We start from the raw sequence: 23,779 nt of genomic DNA on the forward strand, positions 1-23,779 counted from the left end.
TTTACTATTGTTTGTTATCAACATTATTTCTGCATATTATCCGATTTATAAAATAAACATATACATGAGACGAATTATTCTCTACTTAAGTTATTTTACTTTTTCCAAAACCCTTTGAATAATGCTTAAGCTATTTTACAAAAGCTAATAATCCTTTTTTGTTTTGAAAGATTTATTAACGAAGTATAACGATTTATAACAGAATGTCTACAAAAAAGCATACGAATCTAAAACAACTCAAGAGTCTTTAACTTTTGAGCACATGGAATATGGACAACTATGACTTAAAAAAATACTTAGTTTATTTTCCAAGAGCATTTTTCCAATCTTAAAATATGGTATTTTAAAAAACTGAGGTGATAAAATAATTTTAAGTCGGATTAAATAAAATGCCATCAATAAACTTTCAGAAAGGTATATAGATGGCATTTACAAACCTAGTTCAATCGTGTCACTAGATGCTCCTGGAAAATGGGGATTTTGACATTTCTTGTAGATTTTTCATTTTTAAGATTTTGAAAAATGGTGATTTTATTTTTTGGATTCCACTTTATAGTCATTCAATTGGAGCTTTTTGATTGCATGTAAATATAGTCGTCAAAAAATAAACAAAAAAGTGTCACCCTTACTTGACAGACGCAAGATTTTAAGCTAAAAAACACTTAAATACAAAGAATGAACACTTTTTACAAAAATTAAAAACTTAGATATTTTTTTTAAGAATTGTTTTGTTGCAACAAAATACGTTTTTTTTCAATAAAAACAAATTTGAGGAACCCTATTTTGTACTTTGATAAATTATATGACAATAATAACAAATATTAATACAAAATATGTTTTTCAATACATGCGTTCTTACGATATTATTCCATGTTTATATTTATTGTAATAGATGTTCTTTATGATCTAATTTTTATTATACTTTTCCATATTTTTGAAAAAAAATGAACAATCTGCAATAACTTGCGAAAATTCGAATTTCAAAAAAATGAATATATGTCAAAAATGGTCTGACTTTTTTAAAATACATTCAGAAGCTGAAATTTTCCACAAAATTTTGAAGACTTATTATCCGCACATGGGATTTTAAAGGACTTTTGTCACTTGTTAATATTGAAGTCCTTAGTGTCTGAACCAATTTTCTGAGGTTTGAAGAATTTTAAATCTATTTTAATCAACTTTAGGGGGAAAATATGAAATAGTTTTAATTAACGTAGCTTTGAAAAATTTTTAAATTTGACCAACAAAGATATTCAACATAAAAATAATATTTAAGCTGATACTCAGGTGAACAGTCAACTTATTTATGAAAATGTAAACATTTGAAAATATCCAAAAATTGAGTTTACAGTGCATATCACTGACTATATGATCAATAATTACCTATCAAGTTACTTGACTTACCAAAAGTCTATCAGACCGCAAATATTTTATTATATTTATAGCGAAGACGGACGCATCAAATCCTAAAATGTAGTACATGGCAATTACAAACTAAAAGTTATTATGGACTTCATGTTTTTCTTTTCATATTTTTTTTGTCAGCAAACACAAAACAGGAACTTGACATAATATAAATTTCAAACCTCCCTCCTCCAAACTGATGTTCATAGCCAAGGTTATTACACTCTATTATAAAATGTTTTTGTTTTCTCCTTCCAGTCAAGTTCTTTACTCCAAAAATTATATTCTCTCCCCACTCTTGACACAAATTTAAGACGAAAAATATACCAAAGCAAAAAAATTCAAATTGGCGGAAATACTGAAAAGTGCGGATATCCTACCTTTTTTCCAATTAAGTTCCTGTCTTCGCGTCTTATTTTTTCTTCTTTTTTTTCTTTGTTGGTTGGTGTACAATTTTTCTTTGATAAAACACTCATGTACCTGCCACGAAACCAGATGGCCTTGTGGTTACGGCTCCCACATTAAAGTCAATTAAGGCTCAAAAACATGACTATACAACACCGTCAAAGAACGTGTGGTGTAGGTACAAAAATAAGAATCATTGGTTTGGCGCTGCTTACTTCAAAAACAACAACACAAAGTTTAACAAATATAATAACATGTTTGAGTTTTACCTAAACCTACTGTTCCCCTCTTCCCATCTTATAATTGACAGAATAAATACGCAATATATTACATCAGCTGTATCCTTAAAAAGGCAGGTAGGTACTCCAAGTGGTGCTCCTCCAACAAGATAAATATATATATATATATATATGAATATATAGCCACATGAATGACTTCTAGAAACAACATCCTTCCGCTAAAAAAAAACACCTTCAGGCGAAGAACCACTAACTTTCGAAAATAGAGAACGAAAACGAATGTAATGTAACCTACTTACTCAGGCCTCTATCTCTTCGAAACAAAATATAAAAAAAAAATAAATAAATACCGTGCAGGGTACTCGTGCGAAAATTCATGCATATGAATAAGTTTCTGTTTATCAGGAACACCAGGAACACCATATGGAATATATGGTAAGAAGATATTAAAAAAAACACACAACGGCAAAATGAATACTGCTGATGCTCGGCTTCTCGGGCTATTTTCTGTTTTTGTCTGTCCTCATCATCGTCGTCGTCGGAGTTTAAGTCGTAGTCGAAAAGTCCTATAGTCATAGTCGCTTTTGATACTACTTTTTCTTCACGACCGACGCGATGCGACGAGCACAAAAAATTTAATATTTTAACCAAATGACGTCACATAACCGACCCCGCGCCGTGTCGTTTAATTTAAGTCCACTCCCTCCCTGCTCTCCTGGTCGGCGTCGCTGCATATGTGTTCCTTTTTTGTAAATTAATTTCAAGATTCCATCATAAAACGGAAGGTACACTCTGTGGGCTGCTCCTGACTCTAGCCGTGTAGTCAGGCCGCGCCGCCATTTCCGCCATGCCATACTTCTACCTATACAAACCTGCTCCAAGCCATATTCAAGAATATCTCCATAACACAAACACATCTATTTTTTATTTCTTGCATGACGCCGAAAAGTATGCCAGGCTTTTTTTCTACTTCGCTTTTTTATTTTATTTTAATGTTGCCCCTTTTGTTAAAAATATATGCGGATGGAAGATGGAGATTCTAAAAAAATTGCTTTGGGACGAAAAATTGTGGCTTTTACGTGACTACATTAGTGACAAAAAGTGACAAAAATAACGTGAAATGCATCATGTTGCAACACATTTTTTGCATTATTTTTTTTTTGTCAACTCGGAAAACACTGTTTGCAGACTTAAGCTGAAAGCACTGTTGGGAATAATATTCTGAGATTTTTTGAATTGTTGAAAAGAAAAATAAATTACACCGTGACAAGGAGGCGACCTTTTTAAGTCTTCCTGCATGAACCTTAAACTTGCTGTGAAAATACCGCTATTTTTAAGATCTCGTATCGGTTGTTGAGCTTTAGCAAAGGTTTTATTTGTCAGAAAGAAATTTTAGGTCCAAATTGTACCACCTCTCCGAGAAATAACATGGTCAGGAGATTTTTTTGCAAAGTTACTATTGCTTCCGCTGCCGGTTTATTTCAAGTCCCAATCAATTACTTCCAAACGAAATAGTCATCAATTATTAGCATTAGTTCATTTCAACCTTCAACCATAAAACTCCAAAGGCTTTTGATAAAAACAAGTGCAATGATTCTGCGTACTAAACTAGCCTTTTGAGGTGATAATGGACCTCATCACAGAAAACTTTCTATGCGATGAAAATGTTGGCTATTGATCGTCTTGAGTATTTGTATTAACTGAACTCTGAAAGCCTTAAGAGAAAAGGCTTTACATACAGTAAATAAGTGTAGTCTCTGTAAAATTCCAATTTTAGTAATGGCGTCTTTTTTACAAATGATATAAATGTTATTCATAAGGAAACCTTTATCTGGAAGTCTGTTCATTTCAATCGATGACATGTGGATGATTTTTGATTGATGGTAGTGTCATGTATTAGAATTCCATTTTGCTGAATCGTATCAGGTTTTCAAAACAGTCAAATTATCAGAGGTTAGACCATTTTAAATAATTTATTTTAAAGATTTCGATGCTTTCGTACCAATTATATACTAACTATACAAATTATTTTGTTTGTTTTAGGTGGCGCAACAGTCCATGAAGAAGCAGGGCCTAGTGACTTACAACTCCCAACCATTCCTGTGTGCGAGTAATGTTGTCAGAGATGGAAGGGACCTACAATTTATATGCCGAATCCGAACGGATAATTTGAGAAAGCACTTTTTCATGACAAGAATTACTCTTGGAGGATTTGTCCATTCCTCGAAAGAGGCAGTACAAGTGAAAAAAGTTAGGTGGCACATGCATTATTTAATTACTTGTTTTTCACTAAGAGAAGTCATTCTATATCTAAAGAATGTTCTTCTATGGCCAAGAATTGAGCTTTTTTTATTAAGGTTAGGGTTCGTTATTGTTATTTAAAATGATATTCTGCCAACGGCCGCCACAGCTGGCTTGAAGAAATTTTAACTGAGAGACTTAATTCTCGACCATTTTTTGCAGCAATAACTCACCGAATATTCTTTTCCAAGACTTCAGTTGTTCAAAATGCAGGTTGTTATAATTAAATGACAAACTCAAATAAGCAAGAAAAAATATTGTCATATTGAAAACCACTCGTCTAAGCAAAACATCCAGTTCATTACATTAACGTACTTATGTATGTGTTTGTTCAAAATACGCTTATAATTCCAAAGGTTTGGTTTCAAAACTTAGAACTGGGGCCTATTTTAACCAACACTTTTTACTTTGCATCTTTGAAAATAAGGAATTATTCAATGGAAAAGTTTTCCGCTTTGCAAGATACGTTTCACTGAACTCAAATTTTCTAAAAAGTGAAATGTTTCCATTTTTGTTTCATTAAACAACAAAGGAGAGGCAATATTTTTCTATGGATCCTAAGCCCAGGGCGTTCACCTATGAGACTAGTACTAGTAAATAAAAGCTTACGTTAAGACCAATCTATCTGCCAAATATGTTTGAATTTAGCTGTGGGGATTACCATGTAATTGTACTTGAAGTTGAGCAACGCAAGTGAAAAGAAATCAAAAATGTTTGCAATTAATTAGGTATTTTTTTCTTTCGGTTTCACAAAACAATAAACTTTTCAAATTATATTACAAATTTGGAAAAGCTTTTCGGTAATATACAAAAAAAAATTCTCATTTGCAAATAAGAGCTCGTTTTAAAAAGAGGACGAAAACTAATACAAAAATATATGAACTTTTTTGACAATGAAGAAATAAATAATAGTTAGCAGGGCAATAGACAATTTTTTTGTAATTTTAAAAAATTGACCAAAGAAGATAATTTTGAATTTTGTGGTTAACAAGTTGATTAATCTTAATTTTAAAAATGCCTGATTTCTTAGAGTTTTTTTAATCAATTGAAATCGTAGTCATCATTTGAAAAACCGTTTAAAATGGAGACCAAAAAGTAGTAAAACTAAAAAACAACTTAGATATATCGGAAATGATTTTTCGACAAAAGAGAGTTTTCTATTAACGAGAAATACCATCAAATTTTTATTGTCTAAAATTGGAAACAAACATTAAAGGGAATTTGTATTTAAGTTCCTTCTAACAACTTTTGAGTATACAACATTGCTTTTCAATGCATATCTGCAGATTTACTTTGCAACTTATCACAATACAAATTAATTGCAAAGTTGTATTTTAAATTGGTGTAACACTTTTCAAATGAAGTCTATTTGATATTTTTTTGCAAACTGCAAAGTAAAAAGTGTTTTTCTGATCTAGGAATTCGGGGTTTTTTTAAACATCGAAATAAGTTAAAGTCGGTTTCGCAAACGTAACGCAACTATGTAACTATGAAATGGATGGGAAATTTATTCATAATAAAGTTGGTAGCAGGACACAAGGAATAAATATTTGATCTTTATAAAGGAACAGAAAAATAAAAAAAAAAACGAAGACATAATTGGAAACTATCCAGACCATTGCTTTGTCTATGTGAGATATGAAATTCATTAAATGGCTTAATGCCAACTAGGACACTTAGATTCTTAGATTGGGAAAAAAGCACTTCTAGACATAATGGAATGGAAAAACTTTAACGACATATACCGAGTATTTGAGTATGTCATGAAAAGTACTATTTCAACAAATACCTGATTGTTAATGAAAACAGAGTAAAAGAGACTCGTTAACATAATGTAGCCGCATAGTCCACAGTCCGGACTCTAGACTCTGAAGCACATATCACGATAATGAGAAACTAATTTGAGAGTACATACATTTACACTAGAAGGGCACCATTTGTATATGACACTGCATGGACTGGACGGACAACATAGGACATTAGACAGATACTATAGGAACACAAATTCAAAAGCCAACGACACGATGACGACCTACACCACAAAATACCAAAATAACAAGGCCAGCACAATTCTGAGGATGAACGTTTTGTATAATGTACATATACTCGCACATATTTGTGTTCTCTATATTACGCTATACACATATGGCATTAAATAATAATCCATCACTAAATACAGAAGATAGCCTGGTGTTAGTGTTATCCTAATCATGTCACACCGTAGAATTGACCACAACAATTACCAATTTCACAACAAATAACGTGTTTGTCAATTTGATTGCTAATTGAATAATTAATTCTAATAACATGTTAACGTCATAATATTGACAATTTACATTATATAAGCCAAAATCGAAAGTTTGAATAGCTTGCGTTATGCAAGTTAGTTCGAGTATCCTACAATCTATTATAATATTTACCCACTTGCATCTTCCTTATGGGGATTTATGACAGTATTGTTAGAAGGTTTTTGACAGGTAAATAAAGGGGAAAAACGAAAAAGATGATTTCAAATTATTTATTCATGTTTAATATCGTAAGAGCTCCTTTTTTTAAGGATGACGTATACTTAGAAAGCTTGAATGCTGATTTGTCAATTATCACCATAATATTTAACAGCTCTTAGGAACTATCATGTCAAAATGAGTGATGTCATATAATATAATCAACCGAATAATTTCATAGTCCGAAAGTGTTTAGTTGTATAAGATGCAGTTTAACAATCTTGAACTTGTGTGTCCCGAAGCCTTGTAGTGTTACATAATCAAGAAGCATCTAAATTTCTCATGCTTATATATGAGGGCACAACTGGCAGTTCAAGGGTATGAAGTTCGCTGTTCTGATTCCATGATAGTGTCTATTCACAAATACTCATATCTTCTTCTACTGCATCCAATATGTTAGAATTTTCTTTCAAAACAACAACTTTTCTTGGTGTTACAATCGCCATTTGACAGGGAAATTGATTTTTATGTATGTTAAATTGTTGACCAGAGTAAATATTTCAGAATTACTATGTACTAAATTACAAAAATTTTCTTTAGTGTCACATAGCAATTGGCAAAGGTCTTAACCGCCTATCTCCTATTTTTAATATTTTTCAGCATACTTTCGTGTTTTAATGTCAATATAAGAAACTACTAATGATATATAACAACAGCATCTAATATGCTACTCAATTAGTGTTACAAATCGGATCTGCTCCAATGAGCTGTAAATCAGTTATTTTACCGCTGTTAAAAGTAACTTAAAACACTTTTCTGCCTCGTAGCTACTTCCAGACAAAGAATTATGTCATAATATTCAACCAATATGACGTGACGGACAAACAAACAAGCAAACAAACAAACAAACTGACTTTCCCACTCATAATATTAGAATACATATTTGCTACTCTTGTATTGCCAACACGGATGTAAAACAACTTTTGTTTCCTCTTAAAATTTGTTCGTTTGCTTAAATAATTATTCTTTTATGCAGTACTAATATTTTTATGTTGTATATAATTTTATTTAATGAGTTAAAACAGATTCTTAAATTAAGTTTTAATAAATAAATATTTTATTATCGGATTAAACTGTAGGTGACATTTTCAGTACTAAAAAGTACCAATCTTGAGTATAATAAAGAAAGAATTTCTGAGAATAGATAGTTCCTAGCAAAACGATTGTAGGTACTTTATTGTACTACCACAATCATAATGCACACTCAACGCAACCTATCATTATTATTATAAGAAATAGTAAAATGCCCATGGAATATTGTTGCATGGTTACCTATGTGCTCTTACAGATAGAGATACTCTTATAAAGTATCTAAACTAATTATTTTCAAGGTTGTTGCCAGGGACATCAAAAGAAATTCTGTAGTTATCTTCTCTCATACCTTAAAGATCAAGTCTGTCTGGTCAATTTAGCGCATCAATGTCTATTTCTTTATATTTGTTGAGGTTATGGTTGCAATACTCTACGCCATCCAAAAAAGGAGATTATTTGAATATTACTTAAAAGAAATAAATATAGTTTTACTTACAAATGTTGTGTAGCTTTAGACCAGGAAAGTTCACAGCCTATCAGATATTAAAATTACAACATATCGTGGAAAAAACCTAAGAACATCAAATCGACACCCACCATCTTTTCATCGAACAGTTTAGAGCCATGTCAAAATCGTCTGTTTGTGCAGGAAGCGCATGGAGAATGTTGGTGTTCCATAAATATTGGAAACAACTAAACTGAACATTTTCATGTCAAAAAAGGCTTTAGAGAAGGTGATACGCAGTTATGATAATTTCTGTATTATCCTTGAAATAATAGTTTGGAGCAACTAAAGTGTAGCCATATAAGACCCTTATAATCCCCGTCCTGCTATACACATTGTAGAAGCATTGACTTTGAGAAAAGCGGACGAAAGCTACTTGGCTTGTTTCGAGAGAAAAGTTCTTTGCGTGTTCTACGGTCCCGTTTGCATAAAATGTAAGTGGAGGAAGATAAAACTCCAACGATTGAGATGAATGGGTTACGTAGAATGCATGGAAACCAATGCTCCGAAATCGTATTAACTGGACAGTGCACTAGATGCAGGTCACAGGTCAGGTGGTGCACACAAGTGGAAAGTGACCTCTACCTACTTAGAGTGTGAAATTGGAGACATCTCGCTAGGGACAGAGTTAGATGAAAAAGTTAGTTCGATGAGTCCCTATTTAACACAGGGCTGGTAGAGCCACCCTCAGTTAGTAAGTAAGAATATGAATAGTAGGAAGTATCTTGCTATACTTAGCATTCTGATATCCGAAATTCTTTTTGAAAAATCATGGACACAGTTTAGTTCAAAAAATTGTGAAGTAATAAATGCAACGTTTTTAAGTTTTTCTTACGAAATTGATTTAAACTGGCGAAAACCTGTATGAGGAAATTGAAATTCAAATAAACTTATGATAGTGCCATAGAAAAAGGTGAAGTGAATCAATAATAAGAATAATATTGAATCGATTACATCAACAAATTCAGTATGTATACTACCTAACTGATTTAATTGATGAAAAATAAACACCCACCTCAATACTATCCAACGAATCTTTAGGTTCTTGAACCCATGAAATCTTACAATGATTTAAGAAATTCATATGAACAATCTCTTTATACAAAACTCGCTTCAATATCAAGTAACGAATTTAATTTCATGCAAACAAAAGGACTTTAATGTATGTATAAGTGTATATATTATGTTTATTTTATATCAAGAAGATTGACGACAACAACACCGTCAATTCAAAACTGTTCTTCAAAATTGGAAGATATCTTATATACGCAGAAATTATAACCCCAATTTAACCCGCATTTACATTCAAATCAAGGATAACAACACATTCCATTCTCGCGAAATGACAATTTGCAATAAATGACTGTGTGTGCCATAAGCACGTGCGTCGGTCGCGTCGTCGCTAGTATTCCACCTACATTCATACATACAAATAAATATATACCGTCAATCGTCATATTGTATAATATTCAACTGTGTATGTGTGCAACTTAAAAGTAGGTATTCGAGTGAAACACGTTCCAATTTTTGCTGTGCATAAATTTACGATGAGCATGCATGACAATCAGCAAGGTACTAACTTTTAAAGGATATTTTACTGCTTCGTTTTGTTTGTGACACAATTATGACAATTTCAAAAAAAAATCTCCAATTATATATGGATATACAGTATACACACATACACACACATTCTGATGAAGTAAAATTTTATAATTTGGTGTTTTTTTCTGTCCGTAAGAGAGCGTTGTTTGTGCTTAATTTTTAAATAAAATGAGTATGGAAGTAAAAACTTTACTTATTCCCATCAAAAAAGGACCGCATTATAATGGAAATCCAGGACGAACTTACATATAAACATCATGATTTTCGGAGAAACTGCACATAATGGAGGGAAAAGGGAAAACAGTGAATTCACATTAACAGCCCTTTCTGGATGCAATATAATTGAAAACCGATCAGAAACTGATAGCAAAGCTATTAAGGTTGTCTTGGAGTAAGGTTTCAATTAAAGGCTTTTGACATTATTCGCCAATTATAACACAGAAGTTCTGAAAATGTAATTAAATAGCTTAATGAAGTAAGTATTAGTAACAAAAACTGACCGAATTTAATTATTTAATGACGAAGCAATCATACACTGAAGTTATTGTTTGGTCGAAAACAAAAAAAAAGATTTAAGTGACAAATTTAAAAATCTTTAAGAGAACAAGCCAACAATTTTATTGACTGATACTTTTATTTAGTCCTCTGATGCCATTGTGTAAGTGTAATTACAAAATTTTATAAAAAGCGAAAAAATTGCACATCTTTCAAAAGAAAAGTAATTATTTTTAAATAGCCCTGTTTAAAATAAATATTACAAGATTTCAAGATTCAAGATTTTTTATTGAACTTTTATGTATACAATTGGATAGTCTTAAGATTAAATAGATACATTGTCTTAGAATAAAATAGCACACAGGGGGCCTAACTTTATTTATTGGCTTAAGATTAAATTTAAATATTGTGGTGTTCTAAAAATAAAAGTCGGTTGACTTGGTTATCCTAGAGGTGTTCCTTTCCAGTTGTCATTTGTTAGATTTGCTGATTAGTTAGAGGGTTGTTGGTATGTTTAGCCATGTCGTTGGGCTGACACGGAGTTAGCGTAAAATGCAACGGCATCGTCGTTGTAAAATAAAATTACGACTTGGATACTGGGATCTTTCAATTCCAAACCTTGACAAAAGTTCAGAAAACATTTTATTGATTGAATTTTGAAGGCAGAAAATAAAAAGAATTTCACAATTTAACACATCTTTAACCATTAAATAAATATGTAAGCTCTTCCTCGTGGCCCTAGTGACTTACAACTCTCAATCACTCCTGTGTGTAAGAAATATCAATTTGTATCCCAAAAGTGAACTGAGTATTTGAAAAGCGCTTTCATGACAAGGATTACTTTTGGAGAACCTGAGAAAAAGAATCAATTTTTATTAGGTTGCACGGTTAGACATTGAACCCAGACGTCTTTCATGGCAGTCCTGATCCCTTAATATAATACTACAGCAGAAGTCATAACAAAAAGAGGCTAAAATGGCGAAGATATTATAAAATGCTGTCCAAGCTGTTGTCTAAGTTTACGTCTAAAATATCTTTAGCAAAAATTGAAATGCGATTTGAATAATCAATACAAAAACATGGAATTTTTTTCGAAAATCGTTTTTTTGGAGAAATTTTATTTAAAATCTATCGAGTGTTTTTGAAGAAAGAAAATTATGAGGACCACCGTTTTTTTTATTCCTAACCAAATTTAAAAAAAAAAACACTCAACGCGAATCTGCTTCGAACCTTAACTTTCAAGTTTGAACTCAATCGAAGCAATGGTTTTTGACTATGGGGCCGAGGACGGGCAGAAAAATGGTTGGACGGAATGGGGGAAATCAATTTTATCATGTTTCATTTATTAATTGATTTGGTTTTTTTTTTAACGAATACAATACTTGCTTTATAGTTCCTGTATATCGGAAAAAGAAAGCATAAGTGTATGTGGTTTCTCTTTTGAGGACATAATACGCGCTGGTAAAGAAAGCACAACTTGTTCGCCCAGAATCATAATCAAGTTGTAGTTCAACTTATGTGTCAATTGCAGTGTGTCATTAATTTATGTCGGTTTGGGTGTTTGTGTTTTGTGGATGGTGCACCCAGGCATATGCGTTCTTTTTTGATCAAGTTTTTTATTATGTTGGTGCACGTTTGGTCGATTTCTTAATTTCGATTGAAATGTTACTTTTCGAAGCATTAGAATATCTGGATTGTCAGTTTTTAATCACATATTGTGGAACTCAACAAAAAAAATTAATTGCTTTGTTGGCAAAACTATTCTCTTTCAGTGAAGTTTTTTATCACAATTTTATATTGATGGCAGAATGTAATTAAATCACCTTCTATTTTATCTTTCAAGTAATTGATGGCATTGGGTTTATTAAAGACAAAATAACAACGTCAATATGAATGGCCAATTCTTATAACAAAATCGGCCAACCACACGTTGACAGTACGGCTGAAGTTGGGCTCGAGGGTATACTGATGAGCATTCCCAGAAGCCCGAGTATTACGGTTCAACTGTTTAAGGGAAGGAAAAACGGTAGAAAAGGGTCAGACAAGAAAAATTACGAAGATGTTCAAGCGATGTTAATGAACTTATGATGACATTATCGTTTATCAATTCAAATGTTCTACGTTCAATACTATCCAAGAAGCTTAAGTAAGTTGCAGGAGCAAGAGCAGAGAGATGGGAGTTATACTCAAGCTTTGCACGTATATGAGTCTTGTAGATAACAGCCAAATCAGAAGGGTTGGAATATTTATTGCATCACCTAAGGAAACTCAAACACCTTGCCGCATTTATGGCAGCATCACGTATGTGATCGTTCCACAAGAGGTAGCTGGTGCACACATACCGAGAATATCGAGGCGTTCAGTATCATTGATGCAAGTGCCATCCATGGATAATGGCAAGGGGGTGTATTTCACTTAAACTATACAAGACAGCATTAAATTATACGCGGTTTTTTAATCCCCATTGAACAATGCTGTTTAGGTCTGAATTTAATGAGCTAATCATATTTTGTCGTTATGCAGTACCACATCCGAAGAAGAGGGATGTGAGGCTGAAAAAGAATATGAAAAGCTAAGAGTACTATCGTTAGCAAAACAATGTATTGCATTAAAAGTTGCAGACAGGCGATGATTAATAAAAATGAGAATGAGTGTTGGAGATAGAACAGGGCCTTGGGGCACACTAGCATTTATTTTATCGTTTTCAGACTTGAATTCATCCAATTCTACATGTATTCAACGATCCGAAAGGTAATTACTAATCCAATGAAGCAGGGATTCATGAAAACCGAAAGCACGCATTTTCGATAAGAGAGCTTGATGCCAAACCCTATCAAACCCTATTTCTACAAAGCGATGTAAAGATTTGTTCCACTGTTCGGTGAGATGAATCATGAGACACCAGTGGACCAATTGCTTCGAAAGCCGTACTGTCGGTCATTAAGAAGCTTTCGATCTGCAAGATATTTCTTGAGCTGATAATTAATCAGCGTTTCTATGACTTTGGAAAGAAGGGACGTAAGTGTAATCGGTCGGTAATTAGACGGTGAGGAAGATTCGCTATTTTTGGGAATGGGCTGGACAAATGCAGTTTTCCATCCTCTCAGAACGAGACCTGAGGAGTAGGACAGATGAAAAAGCTTACGCAGTGTTTTTACCAGCGTTTAAGAACACCTTTTCAGAATAATAGCGAGGATACCATCGGGACCAGCGGATTTATGTGTGCTTAGATCTCTAAGGACTCTTGCCACAGTACGAGCGCGAAAAAAGATTGGTCTCATAGAATCACTTACTAACTTAGGTTAGATGACACCACCTTGATAAAATTATACGTCCATATGTTGTAAACTAGTCATTGGACTATATCGTCGCAATCATCATTTATTATTTCTACTAAGCCACCAACATTTTTAAGGAAAAATGGAGCGATACAGGCTCCAACCCAAAATCAGTACCAAACCGTCACACGTTGTGGATGAATATGTTGGGATCATGACGAAATCTAGAATGCCAAAAATCTCGAATGCCGAAAATCTCGAAAATAAAAAAAAATTATCTGGAACGCTAAAATCTCGAATCCACAAAAATCCAGAATTAACAAAAATCTCGAAAGACTCTATCTAGAAAAAAAATCTTGAAAAAAAATATAAATTCGAGATTTTTTTTTGTATTTTTAACAGTTCAAAGTCAATAAAACACAAATACATCAGTTTACCCAATATTTTATTTTCTGAGCAAGAAAAAAAAAATTTGCAAACAATAAGAAAGGTGCATTTGTGTAGCAATGTGCAATTGTATGATTGATAACTTTACTTGTCAACTTTAAGTTAGTTAAGAAGCAGTAAGTTATCCAGAATGTATGTTTGAATTTTTGAGGCAATGTTTAAAATTCGCGCGAATTTTGAACATTGCCTCAAAAATTCAAACATACATTCTGGATTTTTGCATTTGAGATTTTTTTTTTCTAGATTTTGGCATTTCGAGATTTTATTTTCTAGATTTTTGTTTTCGAGATTTTTTCCATTCTAGATTTTTGTTTTCGAGATTTTCATATTCGAGATTTTTGCTTTCTAGACAATTAATTTCTAGATATCGTGGTAGACCCGAATATGTTTCTTAACAATTGCTAATGAGGTTTCTAAGTTAAAATTGTAATAATTTGGAATGTTAACGCAACATCGTATAGCTTTCCATCTTTAGTAAGACCTAACTATATAGCTGTCTCCTGCTTATATTTTTTTCGTTTGCAACGTTTAAATGGCACAGCATTCACATTTTGCGTAAGTTATGGGACACTTTTTATAAAAAAAAGACCAACATTATAATTATCAATTAAAATTTACTTAATTTCTTAATGTATGAAGTTCCAAAAGCCAAGTATCAAAATTAATAATCTGCCAATTGGCAGATATTTTTAAGAGTTCATGCTCATTCCTTATTCTTAAAATCTAGCTTATTGAATTAAGAACTTGGATTCAACTTCAAATCGAGTTTTAATTGGCTTGACTTTTATTTTCAGTCTTGGATTATGTTATTAATTCAAATACATTCGTCATTTTCATTATTACTTTTCGTCTTTAAAAGTTAACACCATTACTGCAAACATTCAAATTTGAAAAACAAGAAGCTGTTGGTGGTAGTTTTTCTGTATGCATTAAAAAAAAAACAATGCTTCACGTTTATTATTAAAACAATATTATGTACGTCTATCAACCAATGTTTATTTTTTATTGAACTCTATAATCAGCTCATTGCTTAAAGGTATACACCAAGGCCCACACATCTAGCCACTAATTGTTATATTTATTTATGTATATAATTTCATATTGACATTTTGATAAATGTATGTATGTATATCAACCAAACATATCGGATCGATTTTCACTTCCATTGAAAACTTGGAGCGGAGGTGAGCAGGAGGACTAAGGAGGCTTGGGGAGTAGGTGTACTGTTTTTATAAATGGTGGCAATTCCACTGCAAAAATATATTGATTGCATTATATATTTTTTGTTTGTGTTTTCTTGCCGTTTGCGGGTACTTTAAGTGTGGGAGAATGTTGTAATATATACATTATTGAGTAATAATTACAGTTACAAGGAAACGAGGAACAAAAAATAAAATCCCAACATAAAATTTTTGTTCGGGTTCCGAGTCGCGGGTGGTTGTATTGAGAAATGTTGCAGTGCCTTATGTGGTTTCCTCTGATTAATGCTTTTCCTTCTTATTGCGATTGTTTTTCTCATTTTATTTTGTTAGAAATATTAATGATTGGAATAAATCAAAGTTGATTTGTTATTTGAAATCTTGAGGTAAACACAAAATATACAAACATTGCTTTAAAAATTAATCTTTTAGATGTATAAATATAAATAAGATAATGTATTTATATTAAGGATTCAAATAAAGGAACTTGGAAAAACAAGCGGAATTTTAATTTTTTATCATTCGCTCGGAGATAGACGTTTGTCTTATAGCAGTTATTAATTTTTTAATAAAACGAAAGAGACTGAAATGCGATGGTATGTTCTGAAATCTAAAACCTTTGAAACACCTTAAAATGTTTGGCTAGAAACTGCATATATATCTTATTCTTTTTTTATGAAGCCAAAACTTCCAATAAACGCTTTATATCTATGTTCTTTAACATAATATTAATACAACTTGAACGGTACTATGCTCAAGGTTAAACAGATATACATTTTTATTTTTTTAATTTAAAGAACTCATCTCAACATCAAATAGAAAACATAGAAGCAGAGAAGACCTAGAGCCAACAAAAAAAAATATTATAAAATATTATTATTTACAGTTCAGACTTCTGAAGAGAAAGTTCCTTCAGATATATAACGACATTTCAATGGGTTAAAACTATAGGTAAAGGCATATTAAAAAATACGTAGGCACTTGTGAAACTAGCACAACAACGCACTTCAAGGATATCTTAGTTTGTTTTCCAGTTTTGTTTTTGCTTTATATTCATTGCTACTTAATTGCCACAATTTTATTTCTATCTTTTTTGCTTTTAAGTGCATTTCGATGCAAGTGTTGGTTTGGATTTATATTAAATATGCGTGCATCACACGATAAGTGGGCGCACTTATGTAGATTGCAGACTTAAGTACCTAGGTACATAGATTTAATTTAAAAAATAAACTAGTATTAACTTATAATTAAAATATGACATAAATTGAATTGAAATATTGTAAGCATTTCCATTTCACTGACAATTTTTAGATTTGAATTTCGAAAGTTATAAATTGAAAAATTTTGTTTTCAAATTAAAAAATCATTCAATAATTTGCCTTTTCCCCAACTGAACTTACAAAACATAAAAGAAGAAAATAACTGCTCTTAGAAATATTGGTTTTGAAATGCATGGTTGGCGTTTTTAGAACGAAGGATCAGTGTAATATTAAGGATTTTTAAATAACACATCCAAATATAGACGTGGTGGAAAAATTTAACTAAAATACGAGTACATACCTCTGAAAAGACAATAGCTAAAAATAGTAGAGTTGTAATAGAGAGTTCCTATATGAGGTTCTTAATAATATTCAAAACATGTATGAGAATTACCCAGTGGTTGGGTTGATCTCATACAAGTTGGGTGGATAACAATATTGAAAGTGATTGAAAATTAGAAAAAAAGTACAATACCGAATTCCAAAAAAAACATAAAACTTTACATATCTGAACATTGAACTGTTTGTCGTTTGAATCGAATCAATACAAATACATACTTAAAATGTCATCTAGTGCTATAAGTCAAATGAACTTACTCGTCTTTCACTTTTCCTTAAATTTTAACAAAATATTAGTACAAACATTTTGTGTGAGAAAAACAATTTTAAGTGAAGTTCTTTTTTTGTTTTCATACAATTTTAGTCAGAAACAATTTCTTATAAGATTATTTTGTTTTTTTTAATTTGACAAAAAGTTTTAAATTGAATTTTTCTAAAAAATCACTCAATTTTGTATATTGATGTGCATATATTTTGGATTCAATATCGCAAAAATGTTTGAACCGAACATAAGTTCTTAAACATTTTGATTAGTATTTTTTGCAGATTCTTATTTAAAAAAAATGTCTGTTTATTTTGTATAAAAAATAATAAATGTTAAAAACAACATTTTTTATAATAAAACAATACCTCGAAGGCAATATCTTTGATTAATCGCAAGATATTTAAATCGAAAATCAATTTCTACTAACTTTAAGTAGTATTTTTTTAGATTATTTAAAACAACAACTTTCTAAAAATGTTGACTGGATCCTATTACAACATTTTCAATTTACAACTTTACAAAAAAACATATAATACCCTGCAAAATAAAAGTGCAGGATGTTTCACAAAATTTACGAAGTGAAAAAAATTTATTTGAAAAGTGAAAAGTAAAAGCTTTTAACCAAATTATATAAAAAAATCAATTAATTCGATCAGATACAATTAATCAAAAGTTAAAAGTCTTGGAGGTTATATAAAATTTAAAGGTAATTTTTCACTCGAAGACGGTTTCTTTGCTTATTCCGTGCATAGACGCAACACCTCCATATTAGGTTTAATTCTCAGCTGTACGCAAAAGTTGTTGTCAGAGATTTAAACACCTATTCCTTTGGCTATTGTTTCAGACAAAAAAAATCGATGGTATTTTTCGTTAATCGAAACCTTTCTTTTGTCGACTAACTAATCTTTTGTTACTATAATTAAGTTCTTTATATTCAAAATATTCTTCAAAACGATACATTTTATATAAATATATATATATAAATTATTTTACAGCAGCTTTTTAAAAGGAAGTTTTTTTTCTATAAACTGAAAAATTAAACGATTTTTTGAAATCACGCTTATTTAAGATCCCGATTAATGCAATCCCACTTTTTAAAATCCCGTCAAATTCCAACAATGAACTGTTTTTTGATTACAAACAAAAATGCATTAAACTAAATAACACTAGGAGTCAAATGTTTTTATGTCGAATAACTTGACTAAAATATTATAATATCGTACACTCTTGCACAAAAAATTAGCATCCTACATAGTTGTTTAATTCTAAAAACTCGCTTTTTAAAAATTAAACAACTAGTTTTGATTGCAAAATCGGGATAGTAAAAAACAGGATTATAAGAAACGGGATAACAAATATGGGGACTATACAAAATCGGGAATATAAAAAGCAGGATTATAAAAAACGAGATTTTTAAATCAGGATTTTAAGAAACGAGAATATAAAAACCGAGATATCAAACCCAACAGCCATTTTTAAAATTCAAATGAATCAATGCGATAACCACGAATTTCAAAATTCGTGTTGTTTGCTAAATTTGTTAAAATTAAAAAAAATCCTATGCCCATTAAGATTTTACTTCTTAATTTTGAAAACGGCTCATACATTATTTGTAAATGAAAATCTCTCTTTGCATACTACTGAAAAGCTTTGCAAAATTCTAAACATACACTTGTAAAGTTTATTGTTTGAAGAAACTTTGCAAATTAATTTTTGAGAAAAGACTTCGTAAATTTGAGTTTGTTAGAAAAGTATTTTGAAAAGAGGAAAACTTTTCAACTCAATAATTTCGTCTTTGTATATTTGCGTTTGGTGTAAAGTAATTAACAAAGTAAAAATGTAAAGTGGAAAGTGTTTGGTTATACAAGGCAAAGTGTTTAAAACCTTATTCTTCGTTACATAAAACTTTGAAATTAATATTATTTCTTATTCGAAAAATTTGAAAGGTATTAAGTTTTTTTTCTTGTTCAAAATTTTACTTATTTAGTACCACGTCACATCACGATATATAATGTTAATTTTAGTGGCACTTAGTATTTACTTTCTTGTACTAATTAGAAAAGAAACAAACTATATTTTTCTTCATAACTTTAAATTGTTTGCATGGTATTTCTTTTTGAAAACAACACTTCTAAACACACTAAGTTTTTCTTATGTAACACATCGAAGTAAAAATATCTTTGGAAAATAGAAAAACCTCTAAATATTAATATTATTTTCACTGACAGTTTATCAACCATTAATGCTATCAAAAACATCAACAACTATTCTACTATAATTCTTGTCATACGTGACAAACTTATTGAAAAAAGAAAAAACCTCAAAAATGCCTGGGTTCCAGGACACATGAACATCGCTTGTAGCCAAAAAGGCTCAAAAAGAGACACTTTTAAATTTCTATTTTTTCAATTCCAAAGACTTTAAAAAACACTGCAATGCGAAGATGACTAACTTAAAAACCTCTTGGCTGAAGTATCGTCATCACTATTGCAAGATCAACCAAAACGCAGACAGAGCACTTTACCCTAGCGACATACTTTAATCTTGGACCAAAAATTATATTCGGCTAATAATGGGACCTACAAAGATTACTCATGAGCTTGTTATTTTAAAGCAACCTCCTCCATTATGGAACGTTTGTACGCCAACCAAACCACTCACCATCTCTCATATGCTATAATGCGACTATATCGACAGAATATCAAGGAATACATCCAGAAAACCCTTATCAGAACTTTTATCAACTATATCTAAAGATAATATAAAACTTGTTCACGTAAGTTTAGTTAAACTTAACTTAGAATATGTAATTTAAAACTTGTATCTTTTCAAATAGCGAAAAGCCTTGGTAGCTAACGATGTATTAAATGATTGTTAGTACAATTTTATTATACTAATAATAATAAAAATCTAAACAATTTAAACTTCAACAGAAGTATACATAGTTAAATTGAAAATCGAGTATGTTGAGGTTTATTTGAATCAGTCCCTATGCGTAGAAGTATGTATAAGGGAAATTTAACCTCTGTTTAAATACATACTATTTAATTTACAGAGAAATACTTGTAATCTGATCGTTTGTCAAAATAACGTTTTCTAAATAACTTTTCATTAGGTTATATATAATGAAATTAATGGTTAAGAAAATACAAATCCTCAACAAGTTTTTCCTAAATAAATTCATATCTTCAGGTACATAAGTAAGTGTAAACAGTTATATACGAGCATATCTAGGTGTGTTGACATTGATTTATCTTCTCACTTACACAGATTCCTAGATACATAAAATAATTTATTGTAATTTTTGATTGAGTAGAAAATCTCCTAAAACATGTTCATTAGGTCCATCAATACCGATTTGGTTGAATGTATGTCCGTACACATATACTCATTATTCAGTGATAAATTATGTTATAGTGAAAAAGAGAACAAAATTAATGAACCACAATAAATATTTATTATAGTTTACACTATTAGCAATTCGAATAAATAAAGCTTAATTTAAGATAGATAAATAAGTTATAACAATGCATCAGCTTGAAATAGAAGATTTTTATCATCTTTTCATTACTTTAATCCGGTTCTCAGGTCGACGTTATCTTCATTGATTTTCAGAAAGCACTTGATAGGCTTAGTATCATGCAGCTTTTGAAAAAATTGAAACATTTTGGATTTCATTCAACCCTTCTGCAGTGGATCTCCAGTTTCTTAGTCAATAGGAGACAAATAGTGAACATTTCAAACTATTCATCAAAAATAATAAAAGTTTTATCGGGTGTTCCTCAAGGAAGCCAACTTTACCGTTATTGTTGCTATATGCAACGGGTTTGTTATTTGCTGATGATTTCAAACTTTTTTCTACAGTGAAATCCATAAATGATTGCCTTAATATCCAAAGCTATCTAAATAAAATAATAGATTGGTTCAAACAAAATTTTCTTGTACTTAATACTAAAAAATGTACTATTTTTTCATTTTCCAGGTCAAGAACATCTATTTTTTATGACTATGATATTTCAAACACTGCATTTGAAAGACGATCTGAAGTAAAAGATCTAGGTGTTGTTTTTGATGAAAAGCTACATCCCTGTAGATTTTATAGTGGCAAAGGCAAACTCAATGCTAGGTTTCCTAAAAAGAAATTGCTTAGAGATTTCTAATCTTTACGCAATTAAAGCAGTTTTTGGAATACGCTTCAGTAGTATGGGAGCCTTTTTACCCAGTTTCAAAAGATCGAATTGAAAAAAATAAAAATCTTTCACTAGACTTATGGTTCGACAATGAAAATGGAATTTACCGAAAATGCCAACTTTCTCCACCTGCTGTACCCTGATTAGCCTATCTACGCTGAGAAATCGGCGCCTTGTAAATTGTGTGATGTTTGTTTATGATATATTGTCTTACCATATAAAATGCCCTGTTTTGCTAAATCTCTTAAATATCTATGTTTCAGTTAGAAATATACGATCAAGACATTTGTTTTATATCCCCTTGCATAGATATAATTACGGTTGTAACGAACCATTCACAAGATGTATGAAATTATTTAATGTACTTAGATTTAATTTAGATTTAGAAGTCTTGAAAGAAATGTATTTAAATTACAATTAAGTGAAAATGTAAATATAAATTAAGTTTATATTAGTTTTAAGCAATCTGTAAGAGAAAACTCAATACATGAATTAATAAATAAATAAATAACAAGTAGTAATGAGCTTTCTTTCATTTACTCTTTTCTCACTGTTATTAATTAATACGAATTGTAAACTTTTACTTTTCACTCTTATAGGACTTTTAACAGTCAATCAAAAATTCAAACATCAAGTTTCCTTTTTACTTCGAATAGAAAAATCAAAATTAAAATCCCTCCTAAGGAGAATCTATATAAATTTGAACAAAAATCAAATATCATTTATTTTATAACTGACATGTGTGCAAACTTAATGGACTGAGAGTCCAGAGATTCTTACACATAATCCTATAGTTGAACATGTTTTTAACAATCCATAAAGGTGGGTTAGTTTTCTGAAAACTGTCTGATTCTGTCCGAAAACTCCACTTTATAAACTTGGCACATTAATTATAGGTGTCAATCATGCAATAGAGAATAGCAATTTGTACACCCCACTACTTGATTGGCTTTTTTAAAAAAAACCGGAAGTTATACTTTGGCCCCGATTTTGTTCGATTTCCGGATTTTAACGATACCCTTGTGAATTCTCGCGTGTAAAACGAGGTCGAGTGTAGAAAACATGGTGGTTGATTTCAAACATTACTTGGTTAGAGTATTGTCGAAGGATTTCACATGATAGTCTTTATATAAATATATTTATATGTTTCATTAGATGGCGAACAGAAGATTTGTTAGCCAAATTTATGGACGTTATATTGAATGTGGGCAAATCAATGAAACGATGAATCATTTGTGATTTTATTTTTTCATTTTCTACAGTTTTCGTTGTTTTTAAATTATGTTTTAGTTTCATGGCTGAATGGTTAATTTTTAAATTGATTGAAAAATACAATATTTATGGTTTCTTCTTTTCGTATTTCCTTAAAATGAGTCCCTTAAGTTGTTTACTGATTTTTTACTCAAATTATCATTTTTAATTAAATTTGTGTTATGTGCTTTTGTTTCCTCTAAGAAATTGCCGAGAAATAAAATAAAACACATTTTAAGTTATACAAATACATTTATAAGCACACACTTACCTATAAGAAAGACGTAAAAATATACATAAATAAAAATAAAGTAAAAGGTTGTTTATAGAGAGATATAAGCGCTTCCTTCCAAATAATAATAATTTAAGTGCTCGTGTTGAGTTTTTGGAATTAAATTTTATATTTTATTCACATTCCTATGCCGCACAGTCATCGTCGTCGCTAGTCGCTAGTCATAGTCATCGTTAAAAATGTAATGAGAATGAAAGTTTAATGTTATAACCTTTTATTTTTAATGAAGCATAAATAGATTTTTCTTGCAAAAAAAAACAGCCTGCTTAGTAATTTTTGTTTGCAAAGTAACCATTAATAAAATGAAACGAATGACATTTCCTTTAAAATATAGGCAATTTAAAATACCATTTTTGTGTTTGAAGCAGTAAAATTGAAGTCAAATTTATCATGGAATCAAAAAATATCCGTTTGATTAAGTTTTATATTTTTTTAATATAAACTACATATTTATCATTGAATAAAATACGTTTTACAAGAAAAATGATTTTAATGACCATTACGTTTCACAGTAATGCAGTTAACTATAAATATGGACCATTGAACCAAATTATATTTGAAATGGGTATTCTAGGATTTTGTTGCTATTTGCTTAAAATTTAGGCACTTCGACACACGCTGATAACAAGATGCCGGCAATAGAACTACTTTTTATAGAACTAACAAAATAAGTCACTATTTTTATATTGAAGCCGTGTCCAAAGCTACGTTCGCAAATAACTTAACTACTTTTCGATAGAATGATTTTACTACCTGTTGTTTTACATTAATA

General features: G+C 30.7%; 1 long non-coding RNA gene across 2 annotated transcripts in view; it reads right to left on the reverse strand.

The window, feature by feature from the left end:
* Window positions 1–23,779, reverse strand: part of LOC129954194 (uncharacterized) — a 107,177-nt gene extending 83,398 nt beyond the window's left edge. The window contains exons 1-2 of one of the 2 annotated variants that reach the window (XR_008782659.1): window positions 23,356–23,779; window positions 22,987–23,164 (exon numbers count right to left, since the gene is read on the reverse strand). This is a non-coding gene — a long non-coding RNA (uncharacterized LOC129954194). The remainder of the gene's footprint in view (window positions 1–22,986; window positions 23,165–23,355) is intronic. The other variant, XR_008782658.1, reaches the window with a different exon arrangement.

The sequence above is a fragment of the Eupeodes corollae genome, chromosome 1 (genome assembly GCF_945859685.1).
Source record: "Eupeodes corollae chromosome 1, idEupCoro1.1, whole genome shotgun sequence".
Taxonomy (NCBI): Eukaryota; Metazoa; Arthropoda; class Insecta; order Diptera; family Syrphidae; genus Eupeodes; species Eupeodes corollae.